The sequence below is a fragment of the Sorex fumeus genome, unplaced genomic scaffold, assembly GCF_029834395.1.
Source record: "Sorex fumeus unplaced genomic scaffold, SorFum_2.1 ptg000041l, whole genome shotgun sequence".
Classification (NCBI taxonomy): Eukaryota; Metazoa; Chordata; class Mammalia; order Eulipotyphla; family Soricidae; genus Sorex; species Sorex fumeus.
The window spans coordinates 14,007,843-14,031,030 of record NW_026606098.1 but is presented as its reverse complement, the minus strand read 5'-3'; the positions used below and the strand labels follow the sequence as shown (position 1 = coordinate 14,031,030).

The 23,188-nt window shown below is 45.0% G+C and overlaps 1 pseudogene; it reads right to left on the bottom strand.

Moving 5' to 3' along the window:
- Positions 1-4,746: 4,746 nt before the first annotated feature.
- Positions 4,747-22,731, bottom strand: LOC130028904 (uncharacterized protein C6orf62 homolog; annotated as a pseudogene).
- Between the last annotated feature and the right edge of the window lie 457 nt (positions 22,732-23,188).

Sequence of the window (23,188 nt, the reverse complement as noted above, 5' to 3'; positions counted from 1 at the left end):
TAGCCCCCAACGCCATCTTACAACACACAGCAACAAAGAAGAAAACCAGCTGGAGGGCCCCATAGCTCCCGGAGAATGCTCCAGGCCCCAAACAGAGCCGATATCACCAGGAGGTCCCAGATGGGCTAGGTGCTCCCGTCCAGCCTTTTCCAGAGAGTATCCCAGTGACCATGAGCTCATACAAGCATGGCTCTGGCATCCGGGTACCAGGGCATTTTTTCCGATCAGCAACGATGCACTGGGTTCCAGGGCATTCTCTTACTTTGAATGTCCCGCCCACAACTTGCCGCATTTTTAATCTATTTTAATTTATCTTTAATCCCGCCCACAACTTGCCCACATTTTTAATCGATGTTAAAAATGCGCACTGCATCCTAAATTTACACCTGTCCTTTTGGTTTATACATACTTCACTCCATATACAATGTGAAGTAAAATGAGGATTATTTTATTCTCCAATGAAGTCTACTGGCAGAGAGAAACAGAAACAAAGAAACAGCTGGTCATCAATGGGATGAGAGAGGACCTGGATGTTTTAAACAAGAAAAAGGGGTAAGAAACCCTATTTTATACGAGGGCGTTGGGAAAAGTGCCATGTCAAAAGGAGCATGTAAATTGAGACTAGAAAGATGAAAAGCAACACTTGCAGGATTTTCAGGTCAGAGAGAGAAAATGACCCAGGCAGAAAGAAATGTCAAATTGATGGAAAGTCCCAAAGGTGGAAATGTGGGTTGAATTCAATGCAGTGCTTGAGAAAAAGCAGGTGGCCAACGCGTGAATAAAGAATGAAGAGAGAAAGAGAGAGGCTGAGAGTAGTACAGAGGTGCAAGCACTTGCTTTGCACACAGTACTGGATTCCCCACACACTGCAGGGCAGGATCCCTGAGCACAGATCCAGGAGTAATCCTTGAATACTGCCAGGTGTGACACAAACCCCACCCCCTCCGCAATGGGGGACAGGGGAAGAGAGAAAGGAGAAAAGGAGAAGGGAGGAAGAGCAAAGGGAACCAAATCATGTGTCTTTTATCCTCAGGGAAGTAGGAAGCTACTTAGGGGATCAGGGACAATTGTGACTGATGATAGGACCAATCACCCTAATCACTAGGCTCAAGAGCAGAAGTGAATTAGCACAGCTCGGCGGTCACAGAGACAGGCCACTTCCATGCATTCAGGGCCAAAGGAAAGAAGAGTGAAATGAAGAGGTTTAAAAAGAGACAACCAATATCGAATGTTTGGAAACGACTCCTTCCAATATTTTTTTCAAGTCATCGGAAAAGCTGAAAGCAACTAAAAACATGGAATTTAAGTCACCATCCCCACCACCACAAGGACAGCCTCTCTCGGGTCACAGGAACCTTCCTTCCTATGCCCTGCACCCTTGGTAATCTCAGTTCTGTCATCAGAGTCTATGGGTCTATTTTCAGTGAACACTGTCTATTCCTTACCTTGGATGATCTACCGATGAGATCATCCAGGAAGACTTAGCCTTCAAGTTCTTTTTCTTTTCTTTAAATACACTTGAAAATAGGTAGCCTACTTACACTTGGAGAAAAATGTTAAAAAGTTTTACAAGAAAATCTCCCTCGTGTTCCCAGCCTACCTATGGATAACCACTGATACTTCTACTAAATACTCCTTAGAACAATAGTATAATGCTGTACGACTGAACTACATCAGTTCTCCATTGATGGGCACGTACTTGTTTCAAGTCCTTTGCTGTTACAAAGAGCTGTGGTGTAAAAAACATTGTTGATGTGTTGTTTTCTAAATGTGAGATTAAGTAGATCTAACTTTCTACATTTAATTACAGTTCATTAAGCTTGTATTACTATCATTCTTTATCAATGGAAATGTACTTGCACATCTTGAATTTTAATACTTTGCTTAGCATGTTGTCAGTTAAAATTCTTGGAAAAAAATTTGAACCCACTGCAATAGCTCACTTATAAAAGTTCAGGAATCTTCCAGACTCACCCAAATCATCAATCTTTAAATGATCTTCAGCCACAACATCCAGAAAGGAGTCACCAACTTTTCCTTTGACATTCATGTTTCCCCATCATGCTTTATAACGTAGACAATGTTACTTTATCTTCTGAACTGGAAAAGGAAGCAGACCTTTTACTCATTTGAAAAGGTTCTTTCAAATAATTGTTTTTAGAACTTGGGGAGTCAAAGAAATAGTGTTGGGGTGTGTGTGTGCAAAAATATGTTCTTTTAGAGTCATTTTTTTTCTTTCCAAAACTGAACTCAGAAGGAGACACCACAAATCAAAGGCACGTCTCCACTCCTAGAGGAAGGGAAACTCCCACCATACAGGAAATAGCAAGGACATCATTGTAAGGCCTCAGTATAACACCTGCCACAACTCCCTGAAGTCATGGTCACAGCCATGTGGGGACATTTAGCAATCACTGCCATTTGTGAAGTCTGTTTTACTTTCACACAGCTTGCTGATGAAAGCTCTCTGCTCCTGTTCCTAAAGGACTATCCCAGCGCTGTGAGGCACTTCAGGCAACTCAAGTGCTTGTTGTGGAGGTCTCTGACAGGGAGCTGTCATTGAGACAGCAATGCGATGTTTTTCAGAGCATTTGAACATGGGTCCATACCGTGAACTCATCTAACACGGTCCTCCTCCACTGCTGAATTAACTGAATCACAGGCTAGAACTTCTCTGGGCTGTCATCGGAACCGAGGACATCTCCCTTGTCAAGTTAAACCCTCTGAGAGCTCAGACATTTTTCAGATGAGGAAAGTCATCATCCTTAGACAAACACTGAATTTCAGGCCACCCGAAGACATTCTTAAGGGTGACCAAAGACCCACAAAAATTTGCTGAATAATGTTACCGTTATAACGCAACCTACCAGACGCCTTTTTCTGACCTTTACCAATTAAGACACCTGTTTGCTGGTGAGGGTCAAGCTTCTCAAATGAATCACCCTAAAAAGGGATCTACAGAAGCACACCCTTAACGTGTGGTAGACTCAAGTAGGCAAGCTTTACCAAGCCTTTCTACAGCAGGGCCTTTCAGAAACTTAACTAGAATAAAACTCGAGTATATAAAAGCCTGATGAAAATATCCTTGACTACAATTGACATCAGATTATTATTACTGCTGTTGTGGGTTTTTTTTTTGAGGGGGGGAAGGGGCACACCCAGCATTGCTCAGGTCTTACGGAGGAGGCAACTCAGAAACACTGCCTCCAGAAAAGCACACAGACTATCTAGGCACTATTATTAACTGGCGGTGTTGAGTTCTGCAGATTATTCCAATTCTAAGAACTAGCAAACAGCTTTTTGCTCTGATTCCCAGAAGGAAACTGGGAAATACATAGGATCCTTTCAAATCCTCACCTGCTCAGCGCGCCTGCCCACACCGCCTGCCCACACGCTCAGCGTCCAGCTGGGCCCCACGGGCTGGCAAGGACCCCCACCCCCATGCCCGCCCCTCACCTGCTCTGAGCGCCCGCCCACACGCTCAGCATCCAGCTGGGCCCCAAGCACAGGCCACCTAGCAGCAGCTTGGCATGGCGGGCGCAGCCCAGGGCCTCGGAGGTGGCGTGCAGGAGCCGGGCAGTCTCCAAGGAGCCACCACCAGCGGTCGGCGGTCAACGCCCGTGACGCAGTCCGCACAGGCACGCAGGACACGGAGCCCGCCTCAGCGTGAGACCTGGGAGGTGGGGAGCGTGAGCCCGCAGTCCCAGCCAGGCCTGCCCCACCCGCCTTCCCGCTGACCTTTAAAGGCCAGAGCAACAGCGCTTTCCCCCTCCCGCCCCCACCAACTGGCCCCTAGCCACGCCCCCTAAGCGGGGGCATTATGACATACATTGTTTGATTATGTTCACAAGCCAGTTAGTTTCAGCCCTCAGGAAAGAAACACAGCCAAATGTTCTGGCCTGTTATTTACAACCTCAAGCATCTGGTGTCAGGTGGGTCTGGTGTCATCTGGTCTATGAGAAAAGACTGACTCTTCTGCTATACTAAGATTTAGGTTTTTTACTTAAGGCAGCTTAAAGAAAGAGATGTTGAGCCTCATTGAAACCAATCTGGACACACACGTCTTGTCTCGCCCATTTTCATGGTTCCCTGTATTCCTGACCGTTAGTGGGATAGTCTACATGGACTCGTCTGTTTTTTTTTTTTTTTTAAACAAACCTGGCCCACTAAAATGAGGCTAGAATACCTGCAATGAGATGCTTTTTTCATTTAAGATTTCTTTTCCGTGGTTGAATTTTCTTTTTAGAACAACTACTTCTGGTCATTAGATTGAATCTGACAGTGTTCTGGATCAACGGTAATTATAGCAAAGCTATTGCATTTGTAAAAATTATTTATTCTCCTACATGTACTTCTTACCCTCTAAATGCTGATGACAGATGTCAAAGAGGCAAAAACCAGCTCAAATGGAAAGACCGTCAAAAAGAGTATCACCTTGTGCTTTCAAATACATTGAAGCATTTCGGTGTACAATAGTCCTTTCATTTGACATTTTTAACAAGATGCTGATACAGTGCAGCAAATATGCAAAGTCTTCTTTCACACAGTCTGTGAAGAAGACAGCTAATTTTTTTCAGTTCTGAGATACAAATGATTTAAAAAGAAATCAGGATGAACAAGTTTCAAAATGCAGAGTGTTCTGTGCATGAGTCCATTTTCTTTAATCTCTGAAAGAATAAAGTGGTAAGAAAACAAGACAAGATCTCCTGCTGCACTCTGATCTTCTCCACTGTGCTGGCCCAGACTCTATTCTGGCTTGGAAGGATGCAGGTGTTTCTTTACGGTGCCAACCTCCCAGTGGGTGAGCTGTTCCTCTGGCAGGTAGAGGCAGATGCTGCATAACTTGAAGATATTACCTTTATTTTTTGGAGTCTGCAAATGCTGTTGGTCGATAAAGAGAAACACTGACTGGTTGGGATTGTTGACAACAATTCCAGTCTTGTCCTTGTGGCTCAGTACATGCAGAAAGTGTTTTTCATAGTCACAGTGATGAAACTCAAATTTGGCATGAATGAGACGAAAAGGCTCATCAGATTCCTTCCAACTAGAAAACAGTAGACAGACAATTTTTTTCAATAACATTCTAAGGCCACAGAATGAAATACATCTCCTGAGTACAGTCAATGACATCCCTTCTCACAGACTGGTATCGAGGAGCAGGAAGCTGGACCACATCCTCCTTTAAAAGCTCTATGGAACTTTCCAAGGAATAGCTGGAATCCCGCACACCTTTTAGGATATTTTCTTATAATTATTCGTCATGACTGGTTTGACCTCAGACACTTCAAAACCTGCTGATTTTTTTCTTCTTCTCCTTGAATGCAAAGGTAATATACATCTTGAAGTCAAACTGGTCAGCTAGAGCTTCTTTTTCTTTCTAAGCTGAGCATGTAGTCTGTACAGAGCTTGTTTCTTCTACACGGACTCATCTTCACCATCTAGTCCGGCCCCAACAGAAAGAGACAGTGAGAGAGAAAGACAGAGAGAGACAGAGAGAAAGATACCGCCACTCCTCCAATAAGAAACTAGGAATAGTTCTCAAAAGCCAGAGTTTGAAAACAGGATTTGAAAACGGAAGTCCCTGGTTAGATGCTCAGTACCCTGTGGTCCCATGAACACTGCCAGCAACAACCTTTCACACCAAACCTGAAGTAGCTCCTGAGAACTAATAGGTGTGACCTCAAATCAAAAGCCAACGTTTGAAGTCATGGTTCCCACCACCAATTGAATGAATGTTCACAGCGCATTATATACTTAGGACCAAATCTTTGCTGGAATAAAAAACTAGCCACGATAACCCTGTGTGCATATTTCTGAGAATAAGACCTTCCTTGGGTCTAGAGTGATAGTGCAGTGGATAGAGCATTTGGTCCCCAAGGAACTGCTCAGAGTTGTTCCTGAGTTACAGAGCCAGGAGTAACCTCTGAGCATTTCCAGTCTGCTTCCCCGACGAAAATAGAAATGAAGAAATCCCCCAAAACACGGCTATAGAACGAAGAGCTGGAGTGCAGGCTTTGTGTCTGGGTTTAGTCTTGCACTGCATGGTTCACTCAGCACTGCCGGGAGTAATCCCAGACCACAGAGCTAGATTAGTCCGTGAACAATATGAGGTTCAATCCCTGGGGCAACCCATATGGTCTCATGAGCAGTACCAGGAGTAAATCTTGAGTGCGTAGCCAGGAGTAAGCCCTGAACATTGCCAGATGTGACTAAAAAAACAAAATCATAAGTACTTAGACCACCTGAAATAGAGCTGCGGGCAGGTCCTACAAGACACATTCCAGAGGAAGCTATTGCTGTCCCAAGGGATGGCAGATGACAACTCCATGTGAGATTCTTCCTCTGCAGCCACGCCAGTGAGAAGAACAGCTGTGAAGGTGGAAAACAATGAGATTGCTGGTTCTGACCCTGTCTAGGACTATGCGGATGGATGTGCTTATGCCTTACTTGATGCTGTTAATGTTCATTCATTTTCCCTTTCTCTTCCCTTTTCACTGTTGTAATGACCAGGATTTGCAGTGCTCCCACAGTTGGTTATGGTATTCACTGGGGTTACACGCATTTTGTTGTGGCATCTGCACACACTTGGATGCAGTGCACCACAGGTCATGTGGACTTGCTGAATCAAGCATCTTTCTAGTGTGGGAAGAACTACATCAGAGGAAGTGGGTGGGGGCTGGGGAAGGGACAAGGGACAGTCTGGAGTGAAGTGAGCGTGGGCAAGGAGGATCAGGGCACTCCTATGCCACTGTTCAGCAGCATAAGGACTCCATAAATTTCAAAGTGGATCCAGTCAATGGGTTTGCTGTGGTGCTATATCCAGGCTGGGGTGCCCACCTAATATAAAGGATCTTGAGTCAGGGTGTTTAGTGTGAATTCCCGGAGGTGACTGAAATGGCTGGCAAGTTGGCTTCAAAGGGTCATTGAGAATAGAGAGCCGCAGGCCTGAGTCTGTTCTCAGTCATCGGGGTTCTAAGACACACGCCAAGAGAGGTGAAAAACACAAGAAAGTACTGGCCGCTGGCCTCTGGCACTGAGTAAATCCCATCTCCTTCAAAGCCCGTGAACCAGCTGCCAGCATGGCTGGTGCATTCTCACTCTCCAGGCTGTAGGCCTTCCCTGACATCCCAGGCTGACACAGGGCCCTCCTGGGCATCGCCTCTTGATTTCCTGTGTGAATTCATCAGCATCTCCTTCATCATTTTGATTCCATGCTAATGATAAGCTTTCTCACAGAAGGTAAGCTCTGGAAGAGCAGGAATCGCACCTGCCTGTTCACCACAGCAACCTCAGAACCTACACAACCCAACACTCCGTTAACATGGAGAGGAGGGGGTAGCGGTCCCTCCTGGTTCTGTACTCGGGGGTCACTCCTGGTGATGAAGATATGCTGTGCTAAGGACAAAACTGTGTGCGAAGCAAACCTCTTCACCTCTCTCGAGCCACTCGTTGAACATGTAATAAATACTGTTGAATTAATCAAATTGTTATTCTGGGTTGTTTTTCCAATGGACTCGTTTCCATTTTGTATAGCCCCCATCATCAATATGTTGGCCCCTTGGTCTTACCATTTATGTTATTTTCATCTGAGGTCGGACCCTGACTGAGAAATGTTTTACTAGGCTAAGGATGTTTTTATAACTTTTTCTCCCCTCTGCTGGCCAAGGAGTTTTGATCATCATCTTTAAAAACATTTTGTGATGGGGGAGAATTGGGCTATACCCGAAGCTGCTCAGGGCCTACTCCTTATTCCTTCGCTCAGGGCTTCCTTCTAGAGGTACTCATGGGACCACATGTGGTGCCAGAAACCGAAGTGAGATTAGAAGCAGGTATGGCAAGTGCCTTGCCCCCTCCACATCTCTAATCCTAGATACATCTTCTCCATGAACACTCTAAGATATCTACTCTGTCACTGTCATCCTGTTGTTCATTGATTTGCTCGAGCGGGCCCCAGTAACGTCTCCATTCGTCCCAGCCCTGAGAGTGTATCAGCCTCTCCTTACTCGTCCTTCCCAACGGTGCCTTATGGGAGGCTCTTTCAGGGTCAGGGCAATGAGACCCACTATTAGAACATTTACTCTAGGTAAGTTAAAGTTGAATTTGGGCCTAAGAGAAAGAACACAGTGGCTAAGGCACTTGTCTTGCACACAGCCAATCGGCTTCAATCCCCAGCATCCCATATGGTTCCCTGAGCCCCCGCCAGGAGTGATTCCTGAGTGCAGAGACAGGAGTAATCCCTGAGCACCACCGGGGGTGGCCCCAAAGCAAAAATCAAACCAAGAAAAACCTGAAGGGGGTTATGCGATTTATCAAAGTCTGTAGCAAAGCTGAGTAAACTGAATTTTGTTAACTGAGCAGCAGTGCTCATGCTGCTAAGGGTTTTACAGGAAAGAGGAGAAGGTGAAAAAAAGAACTTAGAAGAAGAGGGGCTGTAACTCCGACTCTTTCTGGTGGCACTAAGGAGACATGAGGTTCTGGAGATCAAGTCTGGGGTTGCTGCATGCTGAGCTGAGCATCCACCCTGGAGAGCTCTCTCTCTCTCTCTCTCTCTCTCTCTCTCTCTCTCTCTCAATCTCTCTCTGCCCCTGGCACTTTTTAATGCTCTGACATCTGCTCTCATGCCAGCTGTTTTAGCATATTCAAAATTAACTGTTGCTTTCTGAAATTCTGATTTTTAAAAAATTTCTATTAGTAAAACACCATGAGGTACAGTTGTAGACTTACAAATGTTTGTGATTGAGTTTCAATTATACAGTGATCAAGTACCCATCCCTCCACCAGTGCCCAATTTCCACCACCATGGATCCCAGTATCCCTTCCCCCCCCCATTGCCCCTCCCCCCCACCCTGCCTCTGTGGCAGGGCATTTCCTTTTGTTCTCTCTCTCCTTTTCAGTGCTGTGGTTTTCAAAAGACGCATTGAGTGACAATCATGTTCGATCTATAGTCTACTTTCAGCATGCTTCTCCCATCCTGGGAGGATTCTCCTATCACTAATCTAATCATCTAATCTTTGATAAAGGAGCAAGAAATGTGAAGTGGAATAAGGAAAGCCTCTTTAACAAATAGTGCTGGCAAAACTGGATGGCTACATGCAAAAAAAATGGACTTAGATCCTGCCTAACACCGTGTACAAAATTAAGATCAAAATGGATTGAAGACTTCAACATCAGACCTGAATCCATAAGGTACATTGAAGACAAAGTTGCAAAACCCTCCATGACATTGAAGCTAATGGTATCTTCAAAGATGTCACATCACTGGCCAAGCAAGTGAAAACAGAGATAGACAAATGGGACTATTTTAAACTAAGAAGCTTCTGCACTTCAAAAGAAACAGTGACCAAAGTACAAAGACAGTCTACAGAAAGGGAAAGGATATTTGCCCAATACACATCCAACAAGGGGTTGATATCAAGGATATATAAAGTACTAGTTGAAGTCCACAAGTAGAAAACATCCAACACCATCAAAAAATGGGGAGATGAAATAAACAGACACTTTCTCAAAGAAGACATCGAATGGCAAAAAAGGTACATGAGAAAATGCTCTACATCATTAATCATCAGAGAGATGCAGATCAAAACCACAATGAGATATCATTGCACACCACAGAGACTGGCCCACATCCAAAAGAACAAAAGCAATCAGTGCTGGCGCGGATGTGGCGAGAAAGGGACCCTCCTTCACTGCTGGTTCAGCTGACTGGTTCAGCCCTTTTGGAAAACAGTATGGACGATTCTCAAAAAATTAGAAACTGAGCTCCCATTTGACCCAGCAATACCACTCCTGGGACTATATCTCAGAGAGGCAAAAAAGTATAGTCGAAGTGACATCTGCACCTGTTTGTTCATTGCAGCACTCTTTACAATAGCCAGAATCTGGAAAAAACCTGAGTGCCCCAAAACAGATGACTGAAATTCTGGTTTTAAAGAAGAAACAGGAATTATGACTTCTTTCTTTTCCCACAGCTTTCTTCCCGCACAGCTCAGACTTCCCTTTCATCCCTTCTCCCTTCTATGCCCTTTGTGTAAATTTCAAGCAAAAATTAGAATGTTCTTACAGGATTCTGGATGAGAATATCTGGTGCTGGGTGAGTATCAGATCATCCAAGAAAAGTTACTTCCAATAGATGAAAAGTAATGAAAGAGAAGTCACAAAAATTTAAATCTGTCCCTTCCAAAGGGAGCGCTTGAATTCCAGAGATGCATATGATTATGTCAGCAGAAGGGAGGACATTCAGAAATGGAGTAGAAAGCATCCAAATGATAGCAACCCCTATATAAAAAGAAACAGTGTTGGGAAATTGACAACCTCCCATCTTGGTACTTGAGGGAAAACTGTGATTTATGTTCTTGAGTTTTCAGGACCTATGGGAGAGCAGGCCTGCATGCTGACTCAGGTCCCAATCCCAGCACCCCGTATGATCCCCCAAGCACTGCCAGGAGTGCACCCTGAGCTCAGAGTCAAGAGTAAGCCCGAAGCACAGCAGGTATGGCCCAATCTCCCCTCCATCAAATCCCCCCGTTCTTGTAATAATATGAAGGTCACACTTAAGTCTAAAACCGGTCAGGATGTAGGTCAGCAACAGAGCATTTGCCTTGCACGTGTGAGAGCCTGAGTTTGATTTCCAGGAATACAAAAGTAACAAACAAAAAACATAAGCAAGAGACTATAGATAAAAGACTCAGCTTAAAATCTCAAGTTTTCAGAACTCATATTCTTCCAAGTGCATCTCCGAACCCCACTGCAAGACGTGACTCATACATACAAAGTCCACAAAGAAATGGGAAATTACCCTGGTTTCAAGCACAAACAATTCTTCTGACATACTAAAGTGTTCCCTAAGTGAAAGTGAAAAGAAGACTCCAGGAGAAAGCCTTCTTCAAAACTAACTCAGAAATCACCACAAAGGCCTCCGACTGCCTGCTTTGGGTCTGACAGAAGTAGGGGCACCACTTTCTCCTTTTTCCAAAATCGGTTTCAGGCTGGTCCCTGGAATGTCTAGTGCAGGACTGCTTTGTTTGCCTTCTTTGCGACAATACTTCAGAGGCTGGAAGCCCAGTTAGAATGGAAGGGAATCATTCCTACACCACACATTTCTCCCACTGCTGTCTGGGGGAGTAAGGGTGATTTGTGCCTGTAATGCTCTGTCTGTGCTTGAAAACTAGGGTGCCCATTAGAGCAGGAGTGACAGAGGAGAAGGATTTCTGGTTTTTCACGCAATATTGAGTGTGTAACTCGTGTTGTACAGAATTCAGAAAGCAAAGGAAATTCCCCCAAATTATACCCGTTTTGTAAATCTTTTCGTAAAATTTAAAATTTTTAATGACTGATGTTTTAGAAGTTTCATTCTGAAACAAATTCCCACTATAACAAGCTTTAAAGGTGAAAAAATATAAAGGTGCTAGGGACTTAAAAACAATGGGGAAAAAAACCAGAGAAAAGACCATTATTAAATGTTATTAAATGCTCACCCTCTGCTATTTAAAATTCTTAGAGAAATGGGCCCAGGGAGAGATGGAAACGCCCACATCGCCATCACGTGGGGATTAGGTGGAACTACTGCAGCCGGACTTGTCCCAGGCTTCAGATTTCCTAACCCTCAGCTCAGATAGAGAAGGGAGCACCAAATAAAGGGTGTTGGGAGGATCCACCCAGGATGGGAGAAGCATGCAGAAAGTAGACTATAGACCAAACATGATTTCCACTCAATGCCTCTTTTAAAAACCACAGCACCCGAAAGGAGAGAGAGAACAAAAGGGAATGCCCTGCCAAAGAGGTGTGTGTGTGGGGGGGATGGTGGGGAGGGATGCAGGGATCCGTAATGGTGGAAAATGGGCACTGGTGGAGGGATGGGTACTTGATCAGGGTATAATCAAAACACAAGCACAAAAATTTGTAAGTCTACAACTGTACCTCATGGTGTTTCACTAATAAAAATTAAAAAGAAAAATGTTCTCAGCACAAGAAAAGAATTTAACTATATGTAGTGACATACATTAACTAGACTTACTCTCTAAATTATTTTAAAATGTACACAAATACTGAATCATTGTGTTATATACAGAAATCAATAGAAAAGTGTATGTGAGCCTTAATTATATTTTATAATGATATTTCACATTATAGCACAGTGGTAGGGCGTTTGCCTTGCACGCAGCAAACATGGCCAACCCACGTTCGATTCCTCCGCCCCTCTTGGAGAGCCCGGCAAGCTACCGAGAGTATCTCACCCACACGGCAGAGCCTGGCAAGCTCCCTGTGACGTATTCGATATGCCAAACACAGTAACAACAAAGTCTCCAATGGAGACGTTACTGGGCCCGCTCGAGCAAATCGACGAACAACGGGAGGGCCTTTACCTTTAAATGATATTTCAGTATATCCTACAATAAATGATACCTTGTTTTAGTTTCTGTAAAAAAAGAGACGTCGTGCCCTTTTCTTTGCTTCAAAGCTAGGTAGCATTGTAGCACTGTCCTCCCTTCACAGATTTTCTCCAACAGGCACCGGTAACGTCTCCATTGTGAGACTTGTTGTTTCTGTTTTTTGGTATATCAAATATGCTACAGGTAGCTTGCCAGGCTCGGCCGTGAAGGCGGGATACTCTCAGTAGCTTGCGGGGCTCTCCAAGAGGGACAGAGGAATCAAACCCGGGTCAGCCACGCGCAAGGCAAACGCCCTACCTGCTGTGCTATAGCTCCAGCCCAGTGGATCACAGCCAGTTACAGATTTCAGTGTTAGGTATAGGGTCATTAGGAAACAAGTAAGCAGTTTGGCCGTTGCAGCGGGAGCAGAGCGGTTAAGGGCTCTTTGTTTGCATGCATGGGACCCAGATCCTTTCGTACATTCCCCATACAGTTCTACAGCCATTCCGAAGTGATTCTTGAGTGCAGAGTCAGGAGAACCCCCTGAACATATCCATGTGTGGCCCCAACCATAAACAAACAAACAAGAAAATGAAAACAAAGCAGTCTCAGATGCTTGATGGCGAACTCCCTCATTCTGAGCTGGATCTTCCTCCATCCCCCACATCTTTATAGAAGAGGGTTGGGGCACCCTCACAATGTGGGTGGAGTGTGGGTTGTCCCTTGTAGGAAACATTCAAAGGGCACAGCCGCAGACATCGAAGGTGGGTTCAGAATTTTATTGCTCAGAGCGAAGAGAACAAAAAAAGAAAAGAGCCTTGCTTTGCTTCTTCCAGACCAGGTTCCAACCCCTGCAACCCTTCTTGTCCAGAGACCAAGCTGGGGCAACCCACCCGGGCACCCCGAGGAGATTCAGATATGTACCCCACAAAAGTCTGAAGGCGGGAATCGGACCTTGGTCACCCGCGGGAAAGACAAGCACCCGCGACACTCTCCTATCGCTGCACCTGTGGAAGCTGTGTGCTTAATGACCCCATACTTAACACTGAAGGAAACCCAAGGGAGGAAAATTCTTAAGAGAAAGGGGTCTGTGGAGGGGCAAAAACGCGGCACACCGCCATCTCGTGGCAGTTAGGCTGAACTACCGCGGCCCGACTTCTTCCATGTTTGATTTCCAGCCCTTTGCTTCAATATGGGGTCATCAAGCAGGCAGCTTGGGCGGCTGCAGCAGGAGCAGAGCGGTTAGGGCTCTGCCTTGCAGACACAAGGCCCTGGTTCTTTCTTTGGCTCCCCATACAGTCCCACCGTCATGATGGAGCGATTCCTGAGTGCAGAACCAGGAGAAGCCCTGAGCGTTTCTGGGTTTGTGACCCCCAAACTATGAACAAGTCAAATAACATGGACACAGCCTCAGTTCGTGATGGTGGATTCCCTCACCCCAACTTGGGGGACTCTGAGCTGTATCTTGCTGTATCCCTGACCCTTATTCCTTGTAGAGGAGGGTTGGGACACCCTCAGAACATGGGGTGGTGGTGTGTGGGGTTGACTATAATTGGAAACCTTTCCAAAGGGCTGGATCAAAGGCAGAGCAAAGTGGGTATAGACCATTTTTTGTTCACCTCAATGAGTAAAGCAAAACACATAAAAAATAAACTTAATTAAAATAAGCAGAAGTTCATGGCTAACTTTAATAGCAAGCACTTATAAGGGTCCCCAGAACCCCGCGAACCCACATCAAACCCCCAAATAAAATAATTCTTGGAAGAGTGAGTGGTGTATTTAGAATTTCCAGGGAAGGAGGTTGCCTGGTCTTTGGCTCATTATCACTGTTTTAATCAAAATTCTTTTTAACCTACTCCCATTTCTCTGATGGTAGGCAATCTCACCCCAAACTTTTGGAGATCCTGAAGTTGAATCTAACCTCTGTCACCATCCTTCACAGACTTGGGACTTCTCATGTATATAGGAAGCCCCAAATTCTCTGCGATAGGGAAAGATGGCACCCTTGGAAAAGTGGAGCGTAGGGGTGTGGGGGTGATAGACTGGAGACCTGTAAAAATGGTTGATTTGGAGAGATCATACTATGGTATGGCACAATCGTCTACTGTGCTCACCCTGGGTTCTGTCTCAGCACCATATCATACCCCTGAGCCCACCAAGAAGCTGTTGGGGCCACCCACAGCCCACAGTAAATAAAGCCAGAGACTAGCTTGGCCAGTCAGTGCGGGGGACTAAGGAGAGGGACAAGGGTGCAACTCCACTGTGCAGAAATTCTTTTTTGTTTTATTAATCAGAAATTCTGAGGATCCTGGGAGGTCTAGTTCTGGAGGAAAGTCGGGACTAGGGTTGGACATTTCTTAGAGGAATGTCCCTGGGGAGGGGAGGAAACGCCCCACAGCGCCCTCTCGTGGTGCATCGGCGGAAGAGCCGTGGCCAGGCTTTCCTGCCTGAAGATTTCCAGCCCTTGGGTTTGCTTCCATATTAACCTGCGGGTCACAAAGAATCAAGAAGGCGGCCTCAGGCCGTGCAGCGGTAGCCGAACATTGAGGGCGTTTGACTCGCATGGGGCGATCCCTGTGTCAGGATGAACCCAGCAGCCTGGCCAGTGCTTTGCCCGAAGTAGAATCTCTCCCTCTAAGCCCGTTCGCAAACAGTTCCTGTCGCGGTCATCCCCACACCTCGCGGTTTTCCGTAGAGGAAGGAGCTGGAAGCAAGACTCAGCTCGGCACCCCCAAGTTCGGCGTGAAGGAATGCGCCGCGAAAGTCGCATTCTGTTTGCTTGTGTTTTGCGGACCACACGGGCGGTATTCGAGGGTTATTCCTGCCCCTGCACTCAGGAATCACTCCTGACTGTGCTGGGGGAACCTATGGGTTGATCGCCCCATACAAGACCAGCGCCTTCGTGGCTCACTGTTAGATCCTTGACCTTTGATCCTTCATGACCCCGTATTAACACTGAAGCAAAGAAAATTTTTTCTGTTTTTCCCTTTTTGGGTCACACCCGCAATGCACAGGGGTTCCTCACGGCTTTGCACTCAGGAGTTAAGTCCTGGCAGTGCTCCGGGGACCATATGGGATGCTGGGAATCGAAGCCGGTGGACCCAGGTACCGGGCAAACGCCTTACCCGGGTACTAGAGCTCCAACGCAGGAGCTGGAAATCTTAAACTTGGGAATAGCCGCCCCGGTAGTTCCGCCTAGCCGCCACGTGATGGCGCTAGGCGAGGGCGTTTCCGTCCCTCCTCAGGACCGTGTCTCTAAGAATTTTCCACCCTTGGGTTTGCTTCAGTGTTAAGTATGGGGTAATTAAGGGTCAAACGCAGCTTTGACAGGCAGCAGTTGGATAGCCATGCGGATACTTGTGTTTCATGCGGGTGAACAGGGTTCGATTCCCACCTTCAGACTTTTGTGGGGTACATAGCTGAATCTCCTGGGGAGGTTCAGGTGGGTTCCCCAGCTTGTTCTCTAGACAAAGAGGGGTGCAGGGGGTTGATCCTTGTCTGGAACGAGCAAGGCAAAGTTTTATATATATATATATATTTTTTTTTCTTCGCTCTGAGCAAGAACAGTTCTGAACCCACTTTGTGATGTCTGTGAACGAGCCCTCTGGATGTTTCCTGCTATGAGCAACACACACTCCATCACCCCACAATCTGAGGGTTCCCCAACCCTCTTCTACAAGGACGTGGGCGATGGACGAAGATACAACTCAGAATCCCTCAAGGGAGGGAATTCGCCATCAAGGACTGCTTTGTTTTAATTTTCCTGTTTGATTGTTTATGGTTGGGGACACACCAAAAGATGCTCAGGGCACTCTCAGGAATGCCGCCGGGCACGACTCAAGGGCCATATGGGAAGCCAAGTGACAGACAACGGTTCTGTGAATGCAAGGAAAGTGTCCTAACCGCTAACCTACTGCTGCACCGCCCGAAGCTGCCTGCTTGATCCTAATTACCCCAGGCCTAACACTGAAGCAAGCCCAAGGGTGGAAAATTCTTAGAGAAAAGGGCCTGGGAGGGATGAAAACGCCCCACAGCGCCATCTCGTGACCCGGAACGAACTCCCAGCCTCCATTTTTCTTGCTTGAAGTCAAAAATTGGTTTGGTTTTGTTTGGGTTTTGGGAGTCACACCTGGTTATGCTCAAGGGTTACTCCTGGCTCTGCGCTCAAGAATTACACGTGGCAGTGCCACGCCCCAAAGTCACAGCAGCTGCCCTGCAGCAGCCAACCTAGGTTCACCCTCAGCATCCCATAGCGTTCCCCAAGCACCGCAAGGAGTGATCCCTGAGCACAGAGCGAGGAGTACCCCTGAACACTTCCTGGTGTGGTCGCCAAACAAAAGAAAACAAAGCAAAAACAGCTTACCAAATCCATTGACTTAGGAGGAAAATGCTGCTCAGATGTGGAAAACCAAGCATTCTGGCCATGATTGGTGGTGATTAGAAATCATTATTGGTAGGATAAATAGTAAGTTGCAGACAGAGAAGGAATTCTGATAACACGCTATTTGGTTTCGTGGTGAGAGTACTTTAAATGCTTATAATATTTCTGTAATGATCCAAATTCATGTTTCATTTAACTAGACATGTTATGTTTCTTGGAAAAGAAAGGGTTAGAACTGGATAAAAATTCAAAGGTCTCAGCAATTCAATTTTCCCTCATGGATTGTAGTGTACATTTTTTGTTTTGGGATTTTTTTAGTTTTATTTATTTATTTTTTGCTTTTTGGGTCACACCCAGCGATGCTCAGGGGTGACTCCTGGTTCTGCACTCAGGAATTACTCCTGGCGGTGCAGGGGAGACCAAATGTGATGCTGGGGATCAAACCCAGGTTGGCCGCCTGCAAGGCCAACTCCCTACCTGTTGTGCTATTGCTATTGCTCCGGCCCCTGTAGTCTATATTATTTTCTGATACATGTTCAAAGATTTATGTACCAAAAAAGTCACTACATCATTGAACAAGAACTGACAAAGAAAGACAACATAAGTCACCATCAGTTGGAAAGTGCTTAAACAGCTGGTTAAGTGAAGCATTGCTAAAGCATCAACAGTCAATCCAGCCCCCCGTCCCTCCCCCGGTGCGCGGCCCTGCGGAGCCAGCCAACTGGCCAGGCTCCCCTTCCTGGCCATAACGGGCGGGCGAGCTGCCCTGAGGAGGCGGGGAGGGGACGGCTGGGCTGGCGGGTGGGCGGGTGGGCGGGCGGGCACACGATAATAAAGAACTTCTGAGTGCCCCCCAACTGCATGCGCTTGAGCACGCAGTCCGACCTGGCCTTCTTCAGGTTCCCGCGGGACCAGGCCAGGTGCCAGAAATGGGTGGAGAATTGTAGAACAGCAGACTTAGATGGTAAAACACCAGATCAACTAAATAAACATTATCGATTATGTGCCAAACACTTTGAGACCTCTACGACCTGTAGAACTCTAAGTAATAGATACATTTTGCAAAAGTAGAAAATGAACGCTATGAAAATGGACGGAAGTGTCTCAAAGCTTACCTGAGCAACACTTTGAGAGACCAGGGGTCGAATAACTGGGCTTTGCTTAATATAAATTTTGATATAAAACATGATTTGGATTTAATGGTGAACACATATATCAAACTCTACACAACTAAGTCAGAGCTTCCTGCAGATAATTCAGAAACCATTGGAAACACCGAAGAGATTTTAAAATAGGGTTTATCTTCCATTTGAAAGCATCTTACAGAAAAGCTATGTTGTATGTAGGCCACCCAGTCACTGACTGTCTTGACCAGTAGGTCTCCCATTGAGTATGTTCATTTGTACTCCTATTTAAGTGGCTCCAGTTTGAATTCCTGCTTTGGAGACCGAACTGTTCTAAAATATAGCATTGAAAGTGTCACATCACATTTCAGTGTGAAGTCTGCTAGTGGCTCTAGAGTTGTTTTTAGTTATTTTAGACATAACATTATCACTGTGGATGCGATATGTGGGTATGGAGTTACCAGTTCCTTGAAGAAATAAATTGGAGGTTGTGTGGGAGGAATTCATTTTTAAAATGTTACGTTAAAGCTCACAACTGACCTTTGACTGATAAGAGTTCTAAGTGTTACTGCTCAAAACCTGTACTGGACAATTAAGAGTATTACCAGAGAAACTTGAGCTTGCCAAAGTGTAGATTTTAAGTGAAGATTTTGTCTTTAGCAAGTGAACTTAAAGAAACAGACGAGTCTGCCATTGTTGTTCCATAACTGGTTGTTGCTGTTTGCATTCCTTTGTTGAGCCTACAGAAGCTTTTAGCAAGTGTATCTTGAACTTGTGTTTCATGGTCAAGATAGGATCAGAGGCCATGGATACTGACAACTGATTTGTTTTGCTTTCAAGTCTGTTCTCCATGACTATTATCTACTGCCTCCTCTTGATTTATAAGTAAAACTAGGAGAAGACACAAGAATTATTGTTTTGTGGGCTTCTGGGAATTAAATGAAAATATTGCAGTTAATTTTGGTGAAGGAAATCAATTTTGTATAGTTTATTTCAACGTAAATAAAATGTGAATTTTGTTTTTAAAAAGTCAATCTAATAGATTCTAACATGAAGTCTCTTCACTTAAGAAACTGAAACAAAAGATGAACAAATTGAAGACTAGCACTAAATTGGAAAGTAAAATCAATTCAAATATCACCCTACAAACAGGTGAAAACATCAAATCTTGTGCGGGGACACAGACTCGAGGGGTATACTCAACGAATGGAGTTTTTGGATAAGAATTGGGATCATCAGGCTAGGGATAAGTTAGAGACTAAATCTGTACTACATACCATTTTGTCACTTGAAATATCATTCTAGAAGTAATATAAGAACTGTGGTGGAGGGTCCTGGACACTTTGACAGTGGTGAAGGTGCAGTGACTTTGGACAACAGTGCCATACAGTTAAATGCTATTAAGGTATTGAAACTATTTAGGTTTAACAATACAGGTGAAACTAAACTATAAAATGAGATGAAATGTTATGCTCAGCAATAATTACAATTTAAATGAATAACTTGAACATCTCAAAGAAATGGAAACATAAATAATACAGCTGTGAACCATGAAAGATCAGCACTCGTGTCCTCACTCCTTAGCCTATAGATTGAAAGATAAGCATTTACGTACATCACATCCAGTGTCAGCACAAGCAAGGTTATAGCTGGAATCATTAAGCCTTAGGTAATCTCCCTTGACCATCCTCATTTGAGTTACCCAAGTCTGCAGGGTGCTTTAGTGAGAGAATACATTTCAGGAACAGTAAATACACCTGAATCCTATCACACTTGGTTTAGAAAGATGTTATGCCCTGTTCACTTTCCAAGTCCCCTCTCCCCCAGGTGCAAAGCAGCCAAGCAGTTTTACAGAAAGCAATGTTGCAAGTTAGCTGAAGCACGCAAAAATTTGATGCCCTAATATGGATTCTTTCATATCCTTTTCTCTCTGGCTTGTATCACTTAGCACAAGGAACGGAAAAACGAATTAGTCTCTTAAATAGCTCACCTTAACACTATCATCTTAAGCAGCATTCTGTCATTTTAGCATATGGCCTGTAGGTGGCAGCAACAGCATTCTATGGAATCTCCATACTGCCCTTTCAGGGAGCGCATTTCATAGGAGGGTCCGAGTGTTCCTTCCTTCCTTCCTTCCCTCCCTTCCTCCTTCCCTCCCTCCCTCCCTCCCTCCCTCCCTTCCTTCCTTCCTTCCTTCCCTCCCTTCCTCCTTCCCTCCCTCCCTCCCTCCCTTCCTTCCTTCCTTCCTTCCTTCCTTCCTTCCTTCCTTCCTTCTTTCCTCCTTCCCTTTTCTTTCCTCCTTCCCTTCTTTTCTTTCTTAATTTCTTCTTTCTTTTCTTTCTTTCACTCTTCCTTCATTTTTTAAAATTTGTTTCTGTTTTTGTTTGAGGTCCACACATGGTGATGCTCAGGTGTTACTCCTGACTCTGCACTCGGGGATTACTCCTAGCAGTGCTTGGGTAACCATATGGGATTTAGGGAGTCCAGGGTAAGTCACATGGAAGGAAAGTGCTCTGCCCACTCTACTATCTTTCCAGCCCCATATATTTCTTTTCATAAGAATATTTTCTTGAAATATCTACTTATAAATTTATACAAATTTATACTTGAGTGGACTCTAAGTACTCTTGAATATAGTTATGAAAAAAGAAGCTACAAATCTCAGGATGGAAACACTGAAAAAATCTTCAGCAGAATGTGAATGATTGCCCCTCTGCTGTAGAACAATTGGTTTTCAGTTGGTTTTCCTCTCTGTGCCTTTCCAGGTTTTTCTACAAAAATCCTGGCATGCTGACCTCATTCCCTGCCTATCCTGACCAGAGGAGCCTCCTTCAGAGGTCTGGAGCATGGAAGTTGGTGTCCTATGTTACCCAGCATCCAAACACTGGCGATCTCACCAAACACTTCCTTTTCCAAAGTTGGAATGCAAATAATGAAAATGGCATTCGTTTCATAATAGCGTTGTTGAGGCAGATATGGGGAAGGGGGGCGCTACAGGATCTCTTTAGTACTCTTCCAATCCAGAAGCTGATTTTTCATGATGTTAATAAAGCTTATGCTTCAAGACCCCTCGCCTCACTTGAAGTAGTCCCTCTCCAAACATTCAATTTCTGAATACACAGTACTGTGATTTCCTTAGAAGACCCATCACTCCTCTGGTTACAGAATGTACCAGACACTGAGACCCAGTCTAGCCAAAGCTCTGGACAACTTTAATAGCCTTGTATGAGGGCTGCAGTTTTGTACAGTGGGCAGGGCATTTGCCTTGCACACAGCCAAGCTGGACTTGACCCCCAGCATCCCATATGGCTTCCTGAGCCCCACCAGGAGCAATCCCTGAACACAGTGCTAGGAGTAAGCCCTGAACTCAGAACTGACAGAGCCAGGTAAAAGCCCTGAGCACTACAGAGTGTAGCCCCTAAATAAAACAAAAAGAATCTAAAACAAAAACAAAATCCAAAATCATCTTCTCACAAGTTTCTTCAAAAGATGGACAAAGTGCATTAAGCATATTTGCTTTTTATTGGTTGTTCTCTATCTCTGTTTCTCTCTGTCTCTCTCTGTCTCTGTCTCTTTCTGTCTGTCTCTCTCACCTACAATCATCCACAAATAGGTTCTTCCCATCAAAGTAACAGACAAGTCCCTTTTGGCCAGAACATCTTCCAGTAAATCACAAAAAAGATTAACACAAAGAGGAAGAGGAGGGGCACCCGCTCTATGTTCTCTAGACCTTTAAGAAAACATGAGGTTAAAAAAAACCCCAAAAACTTGAGGTTGTTCCTTTGGCCACATACATGCAGATCCACAAGAAAGGTAAACTCGTAGACATAAGGGGAATGGGCATTGTCCCAAAAAAGAATTACTCCAGAAAAGTTTTTTTTTTTTGTAGGAGTACTGCTATTTATTCAGCCACTGATTAGCTGATTGAATTGTGCATGAACTCCACCTTACTTTTTTTTCCATTTTGTATAATTTTATTTATTGAATCACCGTGAGAGCAGTTACAAAGCTTTTGGGTCTAAGTCTCAGTCATACAATGAAACACCCGTACCTTCACCAGTGCCCATTCTCCACCCCCAACAACCCCAGTATACCCCCATACCACACCCTCCCCCTGCCTGTGGGGCAGATGATTTCCACATTACTCTCTATGATCACATTCACTATTTCGATACCAGACCCACCATTATTTGAAATTTTACCCCAACACTCAGATCTGCTGAAAAGGCAACAATAGATAATTTGTTCTATTGCTGGTTATGAATAACATATGATGTCATGTGGCTGCAGTAGGCCCATGTGGTTTTGAAATTCCGAAATTTTAACACTTAAATCTGGAGTGATTTCTGCCAAAAGCCACTGGGTTTAGAGATCTGCTCCTGAGTCTCTGGGATCAGGACCGTTGAGCAGCTTGATGAGGAGCCAGAGAGGCCGTTCGTGGGCGATGACTTGGGGTCTCGTTAGGGTGGGGAGGACAGGCCCGGTTTCCCCCCCCCCCCCATCCCGTGAGGCCCAACAAGTTTTCTGCAGGCCCAAGCCTGACTGTCTAATGGCCTCTGGAGGATGACAGCCACAAAAGTTTTTAACTGAGAGCACCTACAATGTTACCTAGCATGCTACTGGCATTGTCATAAACCAACAAGTCAAGGGCCAAACATGACGGAAAGTTAAGGAAATAGTTCACATCCAAGAGAAAGTGACGTTACCAGTCTCTCAATTTTCACTGGAGAATACGATGTGTTTTGCAAATCAAGTCATTTGCAGCACTTACGTTACATTCTCTGTACTCTTCTTTGCTGACTTCCTTATAGTAGTGATATCGCTTGGAATATGAGAACTTAGTCCACAGCTCCCTCATTGTCGTTAATCGTATTTCTTGCCTTTGTCTGATTTTGCTTGAGCTCGAGCGGGCCCAGTAACGTCTCTACTGGAGACTTTGTTGTTACTGTGTTTGGCATATCGCATACGTCCCGGGGAGCTTGCCAGGCTCTGCCATGCGGGCGAGATACTCTCGGTAGCTTGCCGGGCTCTCCGAGAGGGGCAGAGGAATCGAACTTGTGTCGGCCATGTTGGCTGTGTGCAAGGCAAACACCCTACTCGCTGTGCTTTGTTTTGTCCTTTTTTCCATGATCCATTACATAGCCTTCTTGAGTCGAGAAGTCTATTTTGTGCTAAGATTGTAATAAACCAACAAGTCAGGGACAAGATTCTTGCCGAGAGAATGACTGTTCATCGTGAGCATATTAAGCACTCTAAGAGATGAGTCAGCTGTCTGAAACAGGGGCAGGAAAATGGTGCGAAAAACAAGGAAGCCA